The 21,468-nt window shown below is 45.4% G+C and overlaps 1 protein-coding gene across 3 annotated transcripts in view; it reads right to left on the bottom strand.

Moving 5' to 3' along the window:
- LOC119187687 (uncharacterized) overlaps positions 1-21,468 on the bottom strand; it is a 782,552-nt gene that overhangs the window by 428,967 nt on the left and 332,117 nt on the right. The window lies entirely within an intron of this gene.

Here is a 21,468-nt window from a genome sequence, read left to right as displayed (position 1 = left end):
CATTTCCACCTCCATCGGAAATGCAGCCGCCGCAGCCGGGAAATACTTGTTTAGAAGCACAACAAAAGGTACTTGAACGAGGCAGCATAAAGAAGGCGAAAACAAAAAAAAGAGAACAGTGTAAGGCCATAATGCATGTTAACGCGAAGTGGTAAGTGAGCAACTGCTTAAGCACAACGTGGTCACATTCGATGACAGCACTGTAAGACGAAACGTTCCATAGGCTATCGGGAAAAAAAGATGAATTAAAAGAAGAAGTGAAACCGTGAAACCGCTGGATGCTGCACGAGTTAAAAAGGTGACGAGATGTACGATTTGGTGGGTTAAAGAGTTTACCGTGAAGTTGAGTGAAGTTATAGAAAGGCGGACGGAACAGGCACAGCTTTGCAATCCTCCGAAGGAACGACAATGACTCGAGTCCCAGAGATGTTTTCATGGCACTGATGCTTTGAACGCAGCCGTGCCTATAGTCCCATTATTCAAACTTCACACAAGACCTTAATTAAAGAAAGGTCACGAGATTAGCAGAGAATTTCAATAACAAAGGCGCCACTAAGCGTTTTTTAAGGTTAGCTATTTCCGTACAGAACGTCTAATGACTGTCTCGAGAAACTGTGCTAGACTGCTTTGACCCCAGTTCATTATCAGAGTAAATCATTTCGAAATAGAAACTAAAAAAAAAAGTTGTCGCAGCAAATCACGACGAAGCAACGGCAATAGTTTTTGAGCTCAAGCAACCCGCGCAAAAATTAATTTAGCTTGAGGCGGTCTTCAGGGGACCGCGCGTAACCTTGCACTGTATATATATAGGATTCACGGACGGCTGTGCACGTGTGTCTGTGCTTTCTATACTTATATTTCTACTTGCCGTTGCCGCTTTCTTTTCTGCAAGTATAGCAAACGACATTTTCTGTTTTGGTTGACATCTCTTTTTATGTACTTTCCTTAAAGAAACTAAAAATAGTCGGCTTATGCCATAGACGTAGGGACAGTCGGAATAACAGCATCAGGTCATCAAGCCCCATACTGCTAAGGAAAGAAAGGAGGAGACAGGACAGAGCGCTGACTTACAACTAATCTTTGTTTAGAAATGCGAACACATATATATCATGGCAGGCAAATAACACGTGTCTACCACAATATTAAAAATGTCGCACGATTATCACCGTGTCGCCACTCTGTGTCACCGCGCACGTGTTCATCTCAAAATAAGAAATCAATCTTTTTGAGAGAGGATTACAGACGCCCTGCTAAGGCATTGATCTTTAAGGCGTGCAATTTCAGCCGCTTCCATTATCTCCCTAGTTTTCCTTTCTTAGTGCCTCGCAAGGACCTTAGTGTCGCGAAACTGCGGTATGCAGCCACAACCCCTACAATGGGTGCCAAGGTGCATGGCAGCTAATAGTGTTCTTCACATTATACTCGTGCTCCTTCAACCTTGTGTGTACGCACCTAACTGTTTGGCTTACGTATATTTTTCCGCAGGACAGCGGGATCGAATACACAACATTTTCCCACATTTTTCATACTGCGCCGTAAATGGTGCATTTATTAAGAGAGTATATGCACTGCTGTCGGGCAGGCCACCCGGCATCAACACAAACCAGCCCGCCTGGTTTTGTCGCACACTGAATGATACTCATTCCGCACTTGTCTCGATAACTCGCGCAGTGGCCGCATTTACTCCAACTTAGTCAAAGACAAGACACGCAAATCACACGGAATTAGCAACCGTTGTTTGCAGACAGTGACATTCGGTAAACGTTGAGCTAATGGGAATTTATCATTGGTTCTACAGCGTTTTCTTTAGAGAGCTTTCAAGAGCACGTGTATTTGAAAAAAGATTTCATATCTGAATTGGACACAACTTTTGGATATTTTGATTGAACAAATTGTTTCTGCAGTTCCCGGCCCATATAGTCACTGTTTTAACAAAAAAATCACTTTCAAATATGTAGCGCACACAAATACATATACTTGTGCCCACAAATAGCTACCATTTTCTTAGCTTAATTGTTACGAACCACAAAGTATATTATTTTGAATTTTGTCAGAAGATCGTGAACTTTCCAGCCGTCATTGGAGTGCACGCTGAACAATGTCACGCAGCGTCTGGGCATTCTACTCATAAAGAGAAAGACAAAAACGACCGCTGTTGCACTGAGCCATCGCAATAACAGTACTCCTAAATTAAATTGCACAGCGCCATAGAAATCGAGTTTGCTGAGGCAGTGAGTATCACTTGAGAGGTCATGTTCCTACCATGTAAGGAGCGAGAAGAAAAGGTAAATTCCTTTAGATTGATCGATTGCAAGGAAGCTTGTCGGCTTCTTACCCCCGTATTCTTTAACGTCCCTTAACTCAAATCTTCACCTTAACTTGAGAAAGTCGATGGAAGCGCCGTCTGTAGGCAGAGCAAGTGACTGCACATCAGCGATATTCTCTAGATTATAAGAAAGCACAGCGTAATTTTTCAGTCAAACAGCAGCGCAGTGCTCAACTCTGTCAAGTGAAGGATGAAATTCGAGTCGAGGAGCGTTTTCGAATACGGGGGTTAGATTTCTAAGTCTAACTGATAAGTGAGAGAGGTGGTGAATGCCCCGGCATCATTAGCAAGAAGTGCTGAGTCGAAGCAATTGCCGACCTTTACCATGAGGCCGGCCAGCAGTTACAACACAGTGAGCACGCCACCGCTGCAGTTGCTAACATCACGAGGGTTCGCACACGTCGATAAAATAACATGAAGACGGGCCGAGCCATAAGTAATGTAAACGCCCTCTCTTGTGGCTCGTCATTCCTATCAGAGGCACGAAATTTTATCGATCGGAATAAAGCATAGGCACTTTCAAAACAGTATCATAGGTGAACCAACTTTTTTTAGACAACGTGAAAAAAAAAAACAACTAATATAGATGTACGTCATATGCACAGACACACAAAAAGAGAAAACATACACAAGCTAACTGAAACTCCCAAACTATAATAAGATTATTATTATTATTATTATTATTATTATTATTATTATTATTATTATTATTATTATTATTATTATTATTATTATTATTATTATTATTATTATTATTATTATTATTATAAATGTGGAGGGTTTCAAGTCTCCAAATCACAATATCACTATAAAACACACCCTAGTACAGGGCTCTGCAAATTTCAACCATTTGGCGATCATCGGCGTGAACTTGCCTCCATCGAAATGCGACCACCACGGCCCGGATCGAGCGCGCGACCTGCGGGTCAGCAGCCGCTCCCGAACTAGAAATTATCCGCTGCCCAAAGCCGAAGGCATAAGTTGACAATGCTATGACAATGCTATGAATAACAAAGTTACTGACGAAATTCTTGACAGCATTCGCAACCATTATCGACGCGAACTTCAGCTGAAACTTCGAACCAGATAGTTCCGAACAAATTGCCGGACGGTCCCCGCCGCACTTTTTTCCGAGATACAGACATCACACGTTCGCGTTCACACGGACAAAAAGAGAGATAAATAAGAAGGACAGAATGAGACATGACAACCGCATTTCCTGCAACTCGCTTCTACGGGAAAGAGGTACGTTCAGAACACGTGTGCGACAATATTCGCGTCATTTACTTCGGCCTCATGCCCTATATGACGAGAAACGGCACAAATGAAAGAACCAAATATTGATAAATAAAAGGGCGTTCCCGAAAGAAGGCGCGACGGGATCGCTATAGCGTGAGAGGCCGTGGAACGCAATGCTGCAGCAAGTCTGGTGCGGGCAGGAATGCAACTCGCGCGGGAGACCGAATTCTCGTGCTGTGTTCACACACGCACCGAGGTACACGCACGCCTACAACACATCGACACTGCAGACACGAATGGTATTACGGGCACTAAACAAACAGTCTGGTTGGAGGAATAAGGAACAGAAGATGAAGAGACCAAAAAAAAAAAAAAACTGTAAGGACAGTCACAAGAAACAGGGGGAACAAAGGGACCAGAAAAGTGACGTTAGGAACAAAAACAAAACGGCCAAAAAAAAAGAACTGGAGGCACGACGCCGCGTGAGGTGCGTGCCGAAACGAGCGTCGAGAATAAATGCGCACCGCGGAAAGCGTGCGAGCAACCAACCAGCGCATGCATCAGACCGACCGGGCGCGCGCCATACAAATCACGCCGACCGCGACATGCAATGAATGAGAAAGGGACCCGAAAATGAGCGACACCCGCAAATGCCTCCGTCGCTCCTGCAGTCGGCAGCAAGGTGGAGAGCAGGGATGAAAGGCACGTTGTTATTGCACACCCATTACCCGGTCCAATGCACGGCGCGAATTCACGCGCCCATTTCCTCACCCTCCTCTCCCGCCGAGAAGAACAACGGGAAAAGGGGCGCGCTTTCTCAGCAGCCACCACATCGCCGCAGGGCCTCCGCGCTACTCTGTCGACGAATCCGCTTAATGAAAACGAGCCCGTTTACAATGCGAGCACCACATATACGTGGAAACGGAGAGGGGGAGACTTCGTCCCTGTGACACCGACAGCCAGGCAGAACAACCAGAGTGTGAACCAGATACAGAACGAGCACAGCATTCATGAAAAGACAGGACATAGAGAGAAATAATAATAATAAAACACTGCTGGCAATAGCCAAATACTTGCGAGCGCGGGGAAGAACACCATCGTCCCCGGTGCACAATCGGCAAAAAGCTCTATAAATCAGCGCGAGCGGAATAGTGCAAGAATCGCGAGCGCTCCCTGCGGCCTTTATTTGCACTGCAGTGTGATTTGCATATATAGATGAGTATCGACGCATGGTGCAATCGGGGTCCTTTCATCGGAGCCCAGCCCACTACACGTTCAACGGTGTGCATGGCTTCGGTGTGCGCAAGAACTTGGCCAAACGTAACAGAAGCGCTTCTATGAACACAAAGCGCCTCGGCGGTTCCGAGGAATCCTACAGTGCCGACGCAGTATTCCTTTTTGTCGCTCACTGTCATTTTTCTGTTCGGCCATAAGGAAGAATAGCTTACCCGTTGTAGCTACCTACCTATTTATCTCAACGAAAGCATTAATATGAGGAAAGTTGCACCGCAAGAAATCGAAGTTTCATTGAATTTTAAAGTACAACTGTATGCTGCTGCACATTGTGCCTGTTTCCTGAATTCACATCTATGTCTGCGTAATTCGATGTCGTACACCCTGCCAGGAACGCGCAGCGCATTCACAGCGAAAGCTAGAAGAGCGCCCTTTTCTAGATGTAGCTCCTAAATTTGTGGCTCACAGCCATCCTGGGGGATTGGCCAAGAATCGGGTAGCTTAACAAAGAAAGAATTTATATATATATATATATATATATATATATATATATATATATATATATATATATATATATATATATATATATATATATATATATATATATTTATATATATATATATATATATTTATATATATATATATATATATATATTAAAATACTAGCCAAAAAAATAACAACGAAAATATTGATTTTTGTAAATTATTCTTGAGAAAATATTTCTAAACACTCTTCTGGATGCTACAAACACACTGCTGGGTACCCACTACATCATAAATAATCATGAATTTTGTGTAGTTGCCAAGCATTCAATATGCTATCCTTCATCATTCTTTAGAGAGAGTTGTATCCGCTACACACTTGTTAGAAATTTTGTGCTATTTTTTCGTGCAGGTGCTGACGACGATGAAGAAATATGCTTGAAATAGGTATGTGCCACAGTTAATAGGTGATTGATATGTGAGGTTTAACGTCCCGAAACAAACATACGATTATGAAAGACGCCGTAGTGGAGGGCTCCGTAAATTTCAAACACCTGGGATTCTTTAACGTGTACCCAAATCTGAGCACACGGGCCTACAGTTATTAGGTGTTCAAGAACAAGTTTTCTATAATGTGTTGGAGCCATGGACGACCTACTTGTTACGCATTCCGCATTGTGTGACGCCTGGCTGTTCCTCTGATGTTCTAAAATGCTTTATTACTCATATTAACGCGATTTTTTTCCTGACATCAAGCCTGCCTAAGGTTAGTTAAGAGTTCCAAGCACTGGCGTAGATCATGAGCCATGCTAGTGCTTGGAGCTCGTCCAGTATTCTACCAATAAAGTGGTAAAATACTGGGCTGACACGCAGCGGACCCTGGTTCGTATCCCGTCATTGGCGTTTTTTTTTTTTTTTTCGTTCGATACTACTTACAGACGGCGGCGGTGACAACTACAGCGCCACGCATGACCCATGTTCTGATCTCATAACAGTTTTCGCTGTAAAATATTTCACCCGGCTTTGTTCGCGACTGCCTTTCAGATGCTTCACTGAATGGATCGCCGAGTGACTGCGCAACATTGCGGGGCAGCTATAACGAGAGAGACGCGCCACGGTGCATAGACTAGTGCTCGACTGCTGATCCGCATATCGCGGGATCGAATCCAGGCCGCGACGACGGCATTTTCAATGAGGGCGAAAATGCTTGACGCCCGAGTACGTCGATTTACTAAGTGCTCCAGGTGATCGAAAAAACCCCTGGTGATCGAAATTTCCGGAGCCCTCCACTATACGGCGCCTCTCATAATCGTATGGTGGTTTTGGGACGTTGAACCCCAACAATTATTATCACAACGAGCATTTGTATTCCCTCCTGCTTTGTCTAAAAAACTGAGACATTAGTATGTGTAAATAAATAAACAAAATAAGTGAATTATTTATTGCGAGAGAACATTCAAAGAAAAAATGGGGGGGGGGGGGGTAGTTTGAACATGTTGCGGTTTCAGAGGTGACGCTACAACGATACCTACCCCTTTATATCTATAGAGAAGCACATATTTGAAGCGCTTGCTGCCTGCACAAGGAGAATCAGGAAGGCTATTTGATAGAGGAGAAACTTTATGGCTTTCAGTTGCGTAGTACGTACCTCGTTTGGACAATTCTCGGTATGCCTAAATTTAAATAAATGTGTAGAAATTAATTATGCGGCTAAGTCAAGGCACGTTATCTCGTGCAACCTTTCGTATGTTTTTGCAATGTTCATTTGTACTGCTCTCTCTCTCTCTCTCTCTCTCTCTCTCTCTCTCTCTTTCTCTCGCTTTCACTTTGTTTTGCTATCTGGTGCTATCATTTTGATATCGCCAGGCACTCCCCCGGAACGTTATAACCAGCGCCAGTAGGAGGTACTATCAGTGCTACTCTCATGACTGTTACCAAAGCTAGCTGCGCAACCATTTCCCAATATCGCGGGCTTGGCCGCTCTTTTGTGGTAGCACGCCTGTGTCCACGACTGTTTTCAAGAACTTGATAGGCCTCTGGTGGCAGCCGTTATTCGAGCAGCATTGCGAAGACACTGCGAAATTACTAAAGAAAACAAAACCTCTGAGACTGAACAACACGAGAAGTAACGGCCGAGGTATTTTCCTGTCAGTCGACGAAGAGACAGGCGCTCTGAAGCTAATTAGCTCTCAATTTTGCGAAACAAACAGGACGGCGGCTGAACCCTGTAAACACTCCTCTGTATTCATGAACCAACAGTGGTTGAAGTACGATACAGCATGTCTATTCTAATATTAAGTGGAATATACGTGTAGAATGTATCTGATTTAAGAAGGTATACCATGGAGAAAACTGGACATGCTTTACATAACGGAGGAAACGTCAAAGCTGTGAAGAGGAAACTTGGGATAGGCAAAAACCAGATATATGCATTAAGGAACAAGGAAGGCAAAGTAACTATCAATATCGATAGGATAGTTCAAATAGCAGAGGAGTTTTACAGAGATTTGTACAGTAGCCGGAACCACCACGACCATAATGTATGAGTTAGCAGTAACCCAAATGACATCCCACCAGTAATGACCGAAAAAGTCAGAAAAGCATTGGATGGAATGCAAAGAGGCAAAGCTGCTGGGGAGGATCAGGTGACATGAGATCTGCTGAAAGACGGAGAACATATTGTGTTGGGAAAACTAGCAACCCTGTTTACGTATAATGTCTCTTGACGGGAAAAGTACCAGAATCTTGGAAGAATGTTAATATCATCTTAATACATAAGAAAGGAGATGACAAGGACCTGAAGAATGAAAGGCCGATCAGCTTGCTCTCCGTAGTATACAAGCTATTTACAAAGGTAATTGCTAAAAGAGTTCAAAAAACATTAGAATTCAATCAACTAAAAGAACAACCAGGATTTCAGACAGGTTACTCAACAGTAGACCACATTCATACTATCAATCATGTAATAGAGAAATGCTAAGAATACAGCCAACCACTATGCTTTACAGATTACAATAAGGCGTTTGATTCAATAGAGATATCAGCAGTCATGCAGACACTGCGGAATCAAGTAGTCGATGAAGCATACATTAACATCCTGGAAGAAATATACAGAGGATCAACTGCTCCCATGATGCTGCATAAGAAATGTAACAAAATACCAATCAAAAAGGGTGTAAGGCAGGGGGATACAATCTCGCCAATGCTATTACGGAGGTGTTTACATCGCGTGTTTACAGGAGGTTTTCAGAGGCCTAGAATGGGAAGAGTTAAGTTAGGAATACGATTTAACGGAGAGTACCTTAGTAACCTGCGCTTTGCTGATGACATTGCATTGCTGAGTAACTCAGGGGACGAATTTCAACTCATGATTATGGAATTAAACAAATAGAGCAGAAAGGTAGGTCTTAAAATTTTTCTGCAGAAAATGAAAGTAATGTACAACAACCTCGAAAAAAAAACAACACTTCGAGATAAGTAATAGTGGACTTGAAGTTGTAAAAGACTACGTCTACTTAGTACAGGAAACAGCCGCGAAGCGCAACCATGAAATTGAAGTAACTAGAAGAATAAGAATGGGGTGGAGCACATTTGGCAAGCGCTCTCAAATCATGACTGGTAGATTGCCACTAACCCTCAAGAGGAACGTATATAGTAGCTGCATCTTGCTGGTACTTGCCTACGGAGCAGAAACTTGAAGGCTTACAAAGAGGGTTTAACTTAAGTTGAGGACGACGCAGTGAGCAATGGAAAGGACAATAATAGGTGTAACTTTAATGCACAAGAAGAGAGCAGAGTGGGAAAGGGAACAAACCGGGGTTAAGGATATCGTTGTTGAAATAAAGAAGAAGAAATGGACATGGGCCTGGCATGTAGCGCGTAGACAGGATAACGGCTGGTCATTTAGGGTAGCTGGCGGGATGAATACCAGTGAAAGCAAGGGGGTGAGGGGGAGACAGAAAGTTAGGTGTGCAGATAAGATTGGGAAGCTTGCAGGTATATATTAGCAGCAGCAAGCACAGAACCGAGCTGACTGGCGGAACATGGGCTTTTTTCCTGCAGCGGGCGTAGTCAGGCTGCGGCTGTTGCTGCTGGTGATGATGATGGCACGTTGAATGTGCGGCTAATATTGCGTGCAGTTATCAGTGTCAATTATTTATTTACTTTTTACTGCATCGAAGTTCCTAAAAGTAACATTTGACGAATTCTGGGCGCGCTCGCCAGCAGCCTCCACATACGCCATATGATACTGAATACTTATACTACCTTCATTCAAGCTATCCAAACCATTCATAATCGATCAGTGCGTTTGATTTTTGCAAATTATTCACATCATCTCATCGTCACGTCGATGAAGGGCCACCTAAAGTTTCCTGACCTTTCGTTTCGTAGAAAATAATATCGCCTTACTCTATTGCACAAAAGATAACCCTATAACAGCTATTTGAAGGGCACCTTGTTAGTTTTTTTTTTCGCCTAGTTACACATTGGCAACGATGGAGCATTGCTATTAATAAGATTGCCCTACCATCTCGTCGCACCAAAATGTGTATTCATTTTTTTTTTCATTCTGAAGACAAGCGTCACCTGGATCCACCTTCCCACCTTAACTGCGAATGGATGACCAAGATTTCATTCCCGCTTTGTAAAATGCTCTTTAACTTTTTTTTTCTTTTCTAACTGCGCAGGCTACACGTTTTCCCACCACACTTTTCTGCAGTGTCCTCGCGTTGATTGATTGATACGTGGGGTTTAGCGTCTCAAAACCACCATATCGTTATGAGAGACGCCGTAGTGGAGGTCTCCGGAAATTTCGACCACCTGGGGTTCTTCAACGGGCACCCAAATGTCAGCACACGGGCCTACAGCATTTCCACCTTCATCGAAAATTCAGCCGCCGCAGCCGAGATTTGATCCCGCGACCTGTGGGTCATCAGCCGAGTATCTCACAGCCACTAGGTCACCACGGCGGGGCACGCGTCGTAAAAGTACTTTTATTAAATAAACAAATAAACAAATAAATGAATAAATAAATAAATAAAAAACCACGATGCAACTGTTCTGCATTCTGAGATCGAAAATTCTTGAAATATGGAACGAAAGAGGTCAGCGCTCTTCTGCGTCTCCTGCAAAGTGCTTCGCACTGCGCGTTTAGATGCCCTCATCGCTTCGATACAAAACGTTCATGTGAGCAGCCAAATCACAAAATGTTCTTTTTATTTATATTTGGCAAAATGTGGGAAGGTAGGCTACGTTGAAGCCGGATATTCCAACATTATTAGAGTACTGTGCAAGATACACACAAAAATACGAAAAATCAAGAATAAGAAAATAATCATGGGCACTATGTCCGTCATCCTGACGTGCCGGAGCACGAAAGCGCGTTGACACACCAAACCAGCCACAATTGCAGTGTCGCCGAACGCAAGCGGTTCAAAACGGTTAAATGCAGCCCGACCAGAGCTTGTCGGCCGAGATAAGCCTATATAGCACATACAGACTGTGTGGCGATGTGTAGCTGGACTATGTATGAGACAAGCTGACTTCAGCAATTCCTACGGCAGTCCTGTCATTTCCTGTGCCAATCAGCTTCCTGCCTGGACACCCTACACTCCCAGACAAAAATGGGAGTATTCAGGAAGTAGTTCTGCTACTAAACAATAGTCATCATCTGACTCGCTCACGTTTCCTTTCTTGAAAACCTTGCGCTGGCCACTCTGCTGTCCAGAATGCTATGTCACAGTGGTGATCCGCGCGCCGTTCGTGACCGCGAACTACTGAAATCATGGTGATAGCGCGATTAAAGTACTCGAAGCAGAGGACGATTATTGTTGTGCAACAGAAACACTCCCCAAATACTCGATTTTTTTTATAGTGTACAGAAGGCTCGCCAACTTCGTGCAAAACTTCCTCGCGACACAGCATATACAGGCCTATATATCTCTCCCCTCCTCGAAGCTATATGAGCGACACTGCCATCCGACGAGGCTGCGTAGCTGAAGCACACGGACCGAATTCAGTTATCACAGTTCTAACATGCGGTCTTTCTGGCAAGATCAGTATAGCTTTGTAGACCTACGCAACGTATTCGGCGTAACTAATCAAACGATGAATGAATCCTTCCGTAACGGAACTTGCAGGCCAAGTAGAGACGTGATTAAGGCTCCTGGCCGCAACCAAAAAAAAAAAAAAAGCTGTGGAGGCGATTGCCTCTGTTACCTCTCGTTACTTAACTTTTAACGAGAAAAGCCCCACACATACAAAGGAGCAAGCAAGCCGCGGGTGGCAATGCAATTTCCAATTCCTTCCTTGTCACGGATTGCGCTGCTCTCTCTTTCTTTCTCTCTCTCTCACACACACACACACACACACACGCACACACACACACACGCACACACACACGCACACACACACGCACGCACACACACGCACACACACGCACACGCACACACACGCACACGCACACACACGCACACACACACACACGCACACACACGCACACACACACGCACGCACACACACGCACACACACGCACACGCACACACACGCACACGCACACACACACACGCACGCACACACACACGCACGCACACACACGCACACACACGCACACGCACACACACGCACACGCACACACACGCACACACACACACACACGCACACACACGCACACACACACGCACGCACACACACGCACACACACGCACACGCACACACGCACGCACACGCACACACGCACACACACGCACGCACAGGTGACGGTTGACCTAAGGTCCCGCTGCTAGCAAGATACGAATGCAAAATAAGCGCCGAAAGGAGCACAGTTCGTCGAGCCTTCCCACAGAAAAAGAGTAAGAACCGTACAGTGGTTTAGCGCACCGCTGGGTAAACAGGAGGAGTTGGGCCACGGAAACGATAAAATACGTTTCCTATAACACGAAAACTAAAGACACAACCAACTGCAGACGTCTGCACTTCGTTGAAAGAGGCAAAATGAAGGGGGAAGAGGGCGAGGAGAAGCTTCGTTGCGCGAGGGATTAACGAACCGTGCACTACCAAGAACTCGCAAGCCAGCGCACCACACCGGACTCGACCACCAGGCTTCCATTACACGAGCGTGCACCAAAATGCGCTGTCTCGCGAGACACGAGCAAAATGAGGAGACGGCAATGAGAGACAAAAAGAGAAAGAGCATGCACACGCTACGGAAGTAAGGAAGAAGGGAACAGCGCAACTAGATGAAAGTAAAAAAATAAAAATAAAAAAAACTAGGAGATCTAGGCCTACGGTGCTGACGGGTTAAAAGAGAATAAGTTAATCCGTGTGAGCGGATATTCAGCATTAAAAAAAAAAAAACAGAGAGCCAACGCCACGCGGCTGACGCCTATTCGGGTGCTCGTTATCCACTGCGCGCGCACACGTGCAGCCCATATAGCAGTCGCAAGGAATCTCGTCGGGAAGCAAGAAAAGGATGGTGTATGCAGCCGCGGAAAGCCGACGAGACTACCTTTAATTGAGTTGCGACATGCTCGCCCTAATCCTCCCACCGTGAACAGCGCGAGATGAACATGGATCACTAATACCTTGTTTTTGCTTACCACTCGTCCCTCTCGCGCTTCCCTTCACCGGCGCTGCCTTAGCTCCCATTCCTCACCAAGCAAAGCAAAAAGGTCGAAATGTATATATATGCATACAATCTGTGAATAAAGTCGCACCGGCAGCGCACGCGAACAACCGGCATGTTTCCAAACAAAGGGTTGATTTTAGTTTTACTTCCCCTTTCTTCTCGCAACGTTCACCAGACGTGGACGACAAGAAGTTTTACATATGCACACAAGCGGGCATGCGAAAGGGCAAGCAGCCTCGCATGAAAACAATGCAACCAAGAAAAAAAAAACTAGGGAAAAATAGCAAAACTGGAAGAAATATTTTTTTTTGTTTCCTGCTCATTTGTCGTTGGAGGCTTACGGAGGCAAACTTCTCGCCCCCCCCCCCCTTTTTTTTTTCTTAGAACTAGAAGGCGCACGCGCGTTTCACTGAAACGACAGCGGCCGCTGTGAGCGATGCCAGGCAGCGAGGAAAGAAACGTCCGATGGCGAACACTATCGCGGGGGCAACGCGCATCCCACGTGCGTCCGCAAATGCAGCAACAAACTGACGCGTATATATATGTATGTATATATAGAGCGAAAAAATTTGGGGAGAGCGCCAGATGAAGGCTCGCGAAAGCCCAGAAGCAATCACAGCCCCTGCAGTGCCGCTTCTTCCCTGGGGCACTAGGCACATGCACTAACACACACGAGCGGCACAAAAGGGGCAAAAAAACGTGGAAGGCCGGCCAAGCAGCAAAGGTAGCCCATAGCGTTGACAGACGCGCTCAGGAACAAGCGAAAACGGTGCTGAAAGAGAGCGGCAACGAAAAAGGACCCGACAGGAAATGCCTGGCTTATGGACGGCACGAAAGGGACGGGCGGGAAAAGAAAAAAAAGCAAACACTATCGCCAGACGCAAGAACCAGTAGAGCGCGAGAAAATGAAACACCCAGGCAGGTATAAATAAGACACGCAGCGAGGGAAAGAAATTGGCTGCTTACTCGGCGCCAATCTCGTTTCTCTCTGTTTCCGCGCGCGCACCCTTTCTTTGCCCGAATCATCGATCTCGCTTCAACCAACACGGAGCCCGTAAGGAGTCCCTAATTTGGACCGCCAACGAGTGAACGCACTGGGCTGCACGCAGGGGCCAGATGGCGGAAAGTGGAAGGCTTGCGCTGAGAAAAAAAAAAAAGGGGGGGGGGGGTAACAATGCGCGTATCTTGCTTCGAGTAAGAACTGTAAATCTTGCAGAACTTCATTGCGCGCTCGGCTAAGGTGCTCCCTTAGGCCTTGCGCCAGGCTCCTCGCTTGGGCACGCTGGGCAAGCCACGCGTCTTGGGGCACGCATAGAGCGGCGCTGATATGAAGATCATACCATGGCGCGCAAACGTGTCCTTTTTGTCCACCAATCATAAGCCCGCTGATTAGGTGGCCGAGCTGCGACAACCAAGCGTTATAAATGTGCATCGCGGCCAGCATCCCGATTGCCAAAGAAGCCGCACCAAGCGCTAACCTTCAGAACGCGACTGACGGGTGAATAATAGAAGCAAATGTCGGCCGTCGTCACGAGGGCTCCTGCGGGAAATCTCTGTAGATGAACATGTCGGCATGCTTTTTCACTGTCAACAAATACTTGCATGAAACAAAACAACTGTCATGGTCATTTGTCAGGCAGAACAGGATAAAGTAGACAACATGCCAAAACAAGTTGCAGAATTAACGTCACCCTCTCTCATATCGGTCACGCTTCCAGAAAAACGGTGAAAGCACGTGCGATCAATATGTGCTAAAATGCGTTACACTGAATAGACCAGGCAAATCTGTTCTAAGCGCTCGATTTCGAGGTCAAATGCTCGTGAAACCGTATTTTCCTAATTGTTGTTAATCTTCCGAACAAGATATAAGTGACACGAGTCCGCAAACTGCACATTTCATTACGTTCAATGACACGCTCACTGGCCGGCCGACATCGAGACGATTATTAACATGATCATTTTCCACCACGTCGAAAGACTATAGGGTAAAAATTACACTTCGTAAATGTAACTGAACCCCCTTCGTGTAAAAGCAGTAAGCAGTGAAAAGAAACCAAAAGAACAACCCATATTCAAAGCACTTGTAGAGACTCTTGGATACTGCAATGTTCAGTGCTTCCGATTAAGACAGCATGAATTGGCACCCGAAACTTTCGGGCATCCTGGCCGCAGCGATCGCATTTCGATGCAGGCGAAGTGCTATACCTGTCTACTGTGTGATGCCAGTGCCCGTTATAGAGAGCACCAGAAGGCTGAAAATATTCGGAGACCTTCATTACGGCGTGCCTCATAGTCATATTGGGTTTTCGGAACGTAAAATCCCATATAGGAATAAGCATTAATTTTAAAGTAGCAGTCACAGGATGTGCTTCGCGGACATCCTAGACTCCCTGAACGTGCAGCGTGTATGCATAAGCTCCACCAACAAGGCGAAAAATACAAGGAGGCTCCGAGGTATACTCATTAGACTATATACAGATCATATATATACTCGTACGCTGCATGTATGTGCGGACCTCTAATTTTTAAACATATAAAAGCCGCGCGGAACCATACAAGTTCCCCGACTATATGGAGACGCATCAGACTGTGAGATACTGAATTCATAACAGATTAAGACAGAAATTACTACGGCGTCTCTCATAATCATATATGGTGGTTTTGGGATGTTAACCCCACACATCATTAGAATAGCCCCTGCGAAGCTGTACGAAGCAGCCGCGGCGTCCGTGTATACATATGCAGGCGGCCACTCACAGCACGAATGTGGCGGCTTGCTTCACAGCTAACCGTCACGTTTTGACACCTTATCTTTATTTCAGGAACAGAAAGTAAAACTGCAGCAAATGTTTTCAGACAGCACAATGTTAGGGACCGTATCATGGCAGGCGTGACGTTCACGGCTACTGAGTGAGCCATGATGGACGGCGGGAATACTTATATATAATATCACCTACTCGTCAGTCTCGCAGTAAAGCGAAATAATAGGTGACCAGATTAGATTAAACGTGTGCGGGGTATGCCCATATACTTACATGTCTGATATGAAGGACCCTTTCGTACGCCCTTCGTTTGTGCAAAGATTTCTTGTCACACTCGCAGGACCAATAGCTGCAGCTCCAAACGTGGGTCTACGAAGGCCAAAACGTATTCAGAGGGTCTGATCTCAAACCTTCAATATAAGACCGCCGGTACATATATTTAGCATGCGTTTCAAACACACGACAAAATATCCCCTTTTCTAACTTCGATTGTGCCTTTTCACAAATTAAAGCGACGTTCAAAGTAAACTTTCAGCGCATGTCTCGTTCATGTCTACAAAAGAAATCACAAAATCAATGGGCCATCTGTAGGTGAAGGAATAAGAGCAGGTTTTGACAGCGCATCAACAGTTTTGCACCAGCCGCAGCAGTCTCATTTCAATGGAAGCATAATGCTACAGACCCGAGTTCTATGCGATGTTAATGTACGTTGAAAGGACGTAAGATGGCCAGAATGTTCCCAGCTATTCACCATTACATGCCTTATATGCCTCATAGTCTCAGAATTATATCGTGGAACGTAAACCCAACTCATAAGGTATTGTATATATATATATATATATATATATATATATATATATATATATATATATATATATATATATATATATATATATATATATATATATATATATATATATATAAGGGAAAGAAGTGTATACCTAATGGCTCGTTTTTCCGTGTTTTGCCACAATACTAAATGAGATCTAACATGAGATCTAACAGACAATATTGCCAAGGAATGTATAGGGGAAGTTATTAGAACCAATGTAATGTAAATATAAGAAGAAAGAAAAGTGGGTGAAAAAATGACTTGCCGTGAACAGGAATCGAACCTACGACCTCCGAATTACGCGCTCGATGTTTATATGTATACACACATATATACGCAGGCAGAAAGCAGCAGGAGCAATTGGATTAGTGGATATGCTGTTTCGTAGGTGGGCACAAAGTAATGCACGCAGTCACTTGATCTGCAACTGCGCCGGCGAAAGGCAAAAGGAGAGCTCACGTGCTTAGATCAATATTCAGTCGTACGTAAGAGAAACATGGGTGGCGGAAATTAATTTGGAGTTCTTGCTTTTTTTTTTTCCCGTTCACACAGTTTCTCATGAAATGCGCGTTTCATCGGGCATTCAATCTCATAAATTAGTCAAATCAACTTACGACGCCGACATATACTTGATTTGCGTGGCGCATGCCACTACATCTTCAGCCGCTGATATATATAGATGTGCAGCAGCAGCAGATCTCGGCCACTTCCGCGTCCTCCACCGCCGCATTACCATACGCGGCATACCGACGTCCGTATACCAGGCACATGTCTGAACACCGCGCGCGCTCAAAAGAGCGCCGCGACCATTTCGCCGGCGGGCAGTTTTATTAATTCTTCCCCATTTCACCCATACGCGGCCCGTCGCTTCGAGAAGCGAAAACACGGCGCGAAGACTGAACGCTCGGTTCTTGTTTGCTTGTTTGTTTCTCTTTCTGCGCAAACAATTCCATTGTAATTGTAAGGCACCGCACTCGCACCAAGCGGTCGCTCGTAAGCTTCGAGGTGGCATCTCACGTTCAATTGTTTTCGTCTTTTCAATTTTTTAGAAGCGCTATAGCGAGCTGATGCCTTTTTACTCCATGCACGTCCGTTGCCGAGGAGAGGACGCAAGCAGTCTTTCCGCTCCGGGCCTTTATTCCTCCTTTATTCTACTTTCAGTCCCTTTATAATTTCTTCCTCGCCAGCCGAGGACAGCGGGCAATTTAGGGAATAAACAAGCGCGCTCCTGCGTTCGCATGAAACTGCGGCTAGAAAACAATGGAAGCAAGACCACTTTGAATCGACCAGGAGCGAGAGAAAGTGAGATGACAGAGGTAAAGTGAAAAAGAAAGAAAACAATAAGGCTCGCATAATATGGTCCGGTAAACAAACGAAGCGACGGGGGGGAAAGGAAGGCTAAAGGAAGAGCGCGCGTCCTCCGCGAGAAAGTCACGGCTGCGAAGCCCCCGCAGCGGCGCTCTTCGCTCGCTGCGTATACTTCCTTGGCTTCGCTCAAGCATGCGAGAGCCCCAATTTCTCCAGAGCGCGCTCAGTTGAGTCGCGCGGCACGCTCTTGATTCCCTAAACAACCGTCACCTGCGCTGCTTTCCCACCGCGAGATTCGCTGCTTTTGCTCCCCGGCGACTCTTCCATCGATGCCTCTTGCTGCTGCTTTCGGATGAACTCCTCCTCTCTCTCGCGGACCCAACGTTAATTAAACGCACTCCTACGGCTTCCAGCATGCCGCCGCCGTTCTTCGAATGGGTGCCACTCCCCCCGTGTTTTCCTTAAGGGTCTCCGGTGAACTGCGCGAGTTGCAAGGGAAGCGCAGAAAGCCAGCTTAGCAGATTCGCCTCAATACAGTGCCTTTTCTATACTTTGTTCTCTCGTTTCTTCAGCAACGTGCTACAGTATACATCGCCACAAAAGAGAGACGGCATGGACGGCCGTCTATTCTGCAGCGCTCATCGAACCACCAACAACAAAAAGGCGAATGATAGCAATTAGGCGGTATAGAACGGCAAACAAGCTTGCCGTGTTTCGTGAAGGTTCTAGCTCTCCCGTCACTTCAAGAAAGATCTCTCCGCAGTACGTTGCTGTGGCACCACACTTCATTTCGATAGAGGCGAAAATACTCGAGGCTCGTGTACGTTTAGGTGCACGTTAAATAAACCCAGGTAGTCGAAATTTCTCTCCACTACGGCATCCCTCTTAATCATATCGTGGTTTTGGGACGTTGAACAACACCAATTAATAATTACACCAAAGCAATACTTAAAGGTGGGACGAGTGTTGCTAAATTTCCCGACACTGCTTTCAAATGAACAATCAAAGGAACATCCGACACCCTCCGAATCAAAGCTCATTCAGTTCTCGCGACTCATTCGCCGAGAACGCAATGAATGCGAGAAACGCCACAGACGCAAAGCTACACACGGCCAAGAAAAGGAGAGGCCGAACCATGTTGGCTCGGAAGAAGGGGCTGCGCGGAAAGACAAGCGCAAGCCGTGTCGTGCACACAAAAGCTCGGCACGACGACGAACACTGGCACGACGATACGCACACAAAAGAATCACAATCGAAACCGCTAAGGCCATTCGTGCACATCGGCAGAATCCGCGAGTCACGCAAAGGGACGGTTGACATTGCTTCGGCTTTTACTTTTCCTTCTTGTCTCGTTTGCTGGCGCTCTTCGTCGCCGTGCGTGACGAGCGCACGTATATATGCGGCGGTGGCGTGTCCCGACGTCATTCACTGCGAAGCCCCGAAAGGTCGCGGTGCGAGCACTCGAGTCAATAGAGAGCACATGCCAACCAAATTGTGTAGACAGAGGACGACGGCTCGTTTCTATGTGTACTGACTGCGCGCGAATGTATCGACTATAGGGATCGCGTCAATCAATGAAGCGCCCATGGCCCATAGCTCCGCGATAAAAGGTAGTGCTGGCACCGCGGGCGTACACACTGGAAACACAGTTGCCTTGCTGTGGCACTGCAACTTTGACGGCGCAACAACTGTCGGGCGCGCGCATTGCTTGTCAGCGGGCGAACGAGAGGCAGTCTTTAGATAAGCTCCATGCGTGGGTGCATCGAAAGCTAATTCGAGTAGAATGAGCTTTGTTGTTGTTGTTGTAGACCTTCTTGCCTCTCCCACCCCACCAGCATATTCATCTCACCTTTATTAACATACAACAAATGGACACCATACAAAAAACTCACAAGGTTTGTTACGCATTCGCCTAAGAAGACTTGAAGGCGAAAACCATTCGGTTAGGCTACCATCATCATCAGAGCTTGAAAGGTCACGTGGGTACCTACACACTTTTTTTATTATTATGATAACGATTATTCCTGTTGTAGTGGCCTAGTCCTATTGTAATGGGCTAGTAGATTTCACCTGCCAACTCATTACGCAATTCAGCCCCGCCACGGTGTTCTAGTGGCTAAGGTACTCGGCTGCTGACCCGCAGGTCGCGGGTTCAATTCCCGGCTGAGGCGGCTGCGTTTCCGATGGAGCGGAAATGTTGTAGGCCCGTGTACTCAGATTTGGGTGCACGTTAAAGAACCCCAGGTGGTCAAAATTTCCAGAACCCTCCACTACGGCGTCTCTCATAATCAAATGGTTGTTTTGGGACGTTAAACCCCACAAATCAATCAATCAATCATTACACAATTCATATATGTAGTGAGACACCTGGTGCTATCGTACGCTTTTGCTATGCAACATTCCATCTGCGAACATCACCCCACACGACGACCTTATAGGGTCTTTTTCCAAAGCGACTTCAAGCACTGGCATGGATCTGGTAGAACACCTGACCACCACGCAGAGGTTTGATTCCAGCTCGAACTTTAATTTTCATCTTATTTTTATTAGGCTCACTAAGATCACGTGATCGAATTCTTGTACAGCCCACTGCGTTTTTCAAAGACAGCGTCTGATGAGGCAATTACACCTTTCGCCCTACTAAAACATACAACTGATAAATACTCCTATGGAGAATGATATCCGGCGATAATTATCAAACGTGAAAATGCTCCAGTCTCTTAAACAACATGACTGGTCGGTTAATATTGCGTTGAAAATAACACATTAAACATGTTTTTATAGAACCATTCAAAGCGCTATAATAATATTAGTGCGGGAAAAAATCTCTAGTCAAACACTACGGAGTTCGCAGAAGTGTGCAGAGCCACTGCCTATATATAATCCTTGCCAGAGAACCTACAGTAACTATGGGATGAAACTTTATGGAAACTATATATCTATACGGAAAAAATGTCTCGATGTATAGTACAGCACAATTTCAAGATGTTCGGGAAAATAACGAAGAGGAGCGGTATCCGTAAGAACAGCGTTATATATATATATATATATATATATATATATATATATATATATATATATATATATATATATATATATATATATATATATATATATATATATATATATATATATGTGTGTGTGTGTGTGTGTGTGTGTGTGTATATATCTTTACACAAGCGGGTACCCAAAAGTAACCGGGCCAGCGCTGCGTTGGCCGAAGCCGCCGTACTATACGTAGCTAGCGTGCCAGGCGAGCGTTGTGCTAGACCTTTCGAGTTCATTGCATCCGATGTATTCTTCCGGTAAGCTTTCCTTTGGATGTAGTGTTTTTGTTTCGCTTTTTTTTTTTGTGGAAACAATTTCGCGTGCTCGCTTGTTTTTTTTTTTTTTCGTGATCGCAAACTATAGAGAGGGCGGCTGTAAAAAATTGTTCCCTTCTCCAGTAAAGTAACTGAGCAACTATTCTAATATTAAACACCGTTCCCAAGTTTCCAAGAATGATGCGGTGAGAAAAATAAAGGTTTGAGTGATTTTTTCTCATTGAAAACGGGGTAAAATTAGATTGCTGAAAAACGCCTCCTTCGGAATGTTTGTCATCTTCAAGAGTGGAGGAAACTATCGAAACATTTTTCCTACTTGTGCTTGAAGACCAAC

This window comes from Rhipicephalus microplus, chromosome X (genome assembly GCF_043290135.1).
Source record: "Rhipicephalus microplus isolate Deutch F79 chromosome X, USDA_Rmic, whole genome shotgun sequence".
In the NCBI taxonomy this organism is placed as follows: domain Eukaryota; kingdom Metazoa; phylum Arthropoda; class Arachnida; order Ixodida; family Ixodidae; genus Rhipicephalus; species Rhipicephalus microplus.
Note: the sequence above shows the minus strand (reverse complement) of the source record. Positions and strands in the feature narration are given on the sequence as shown.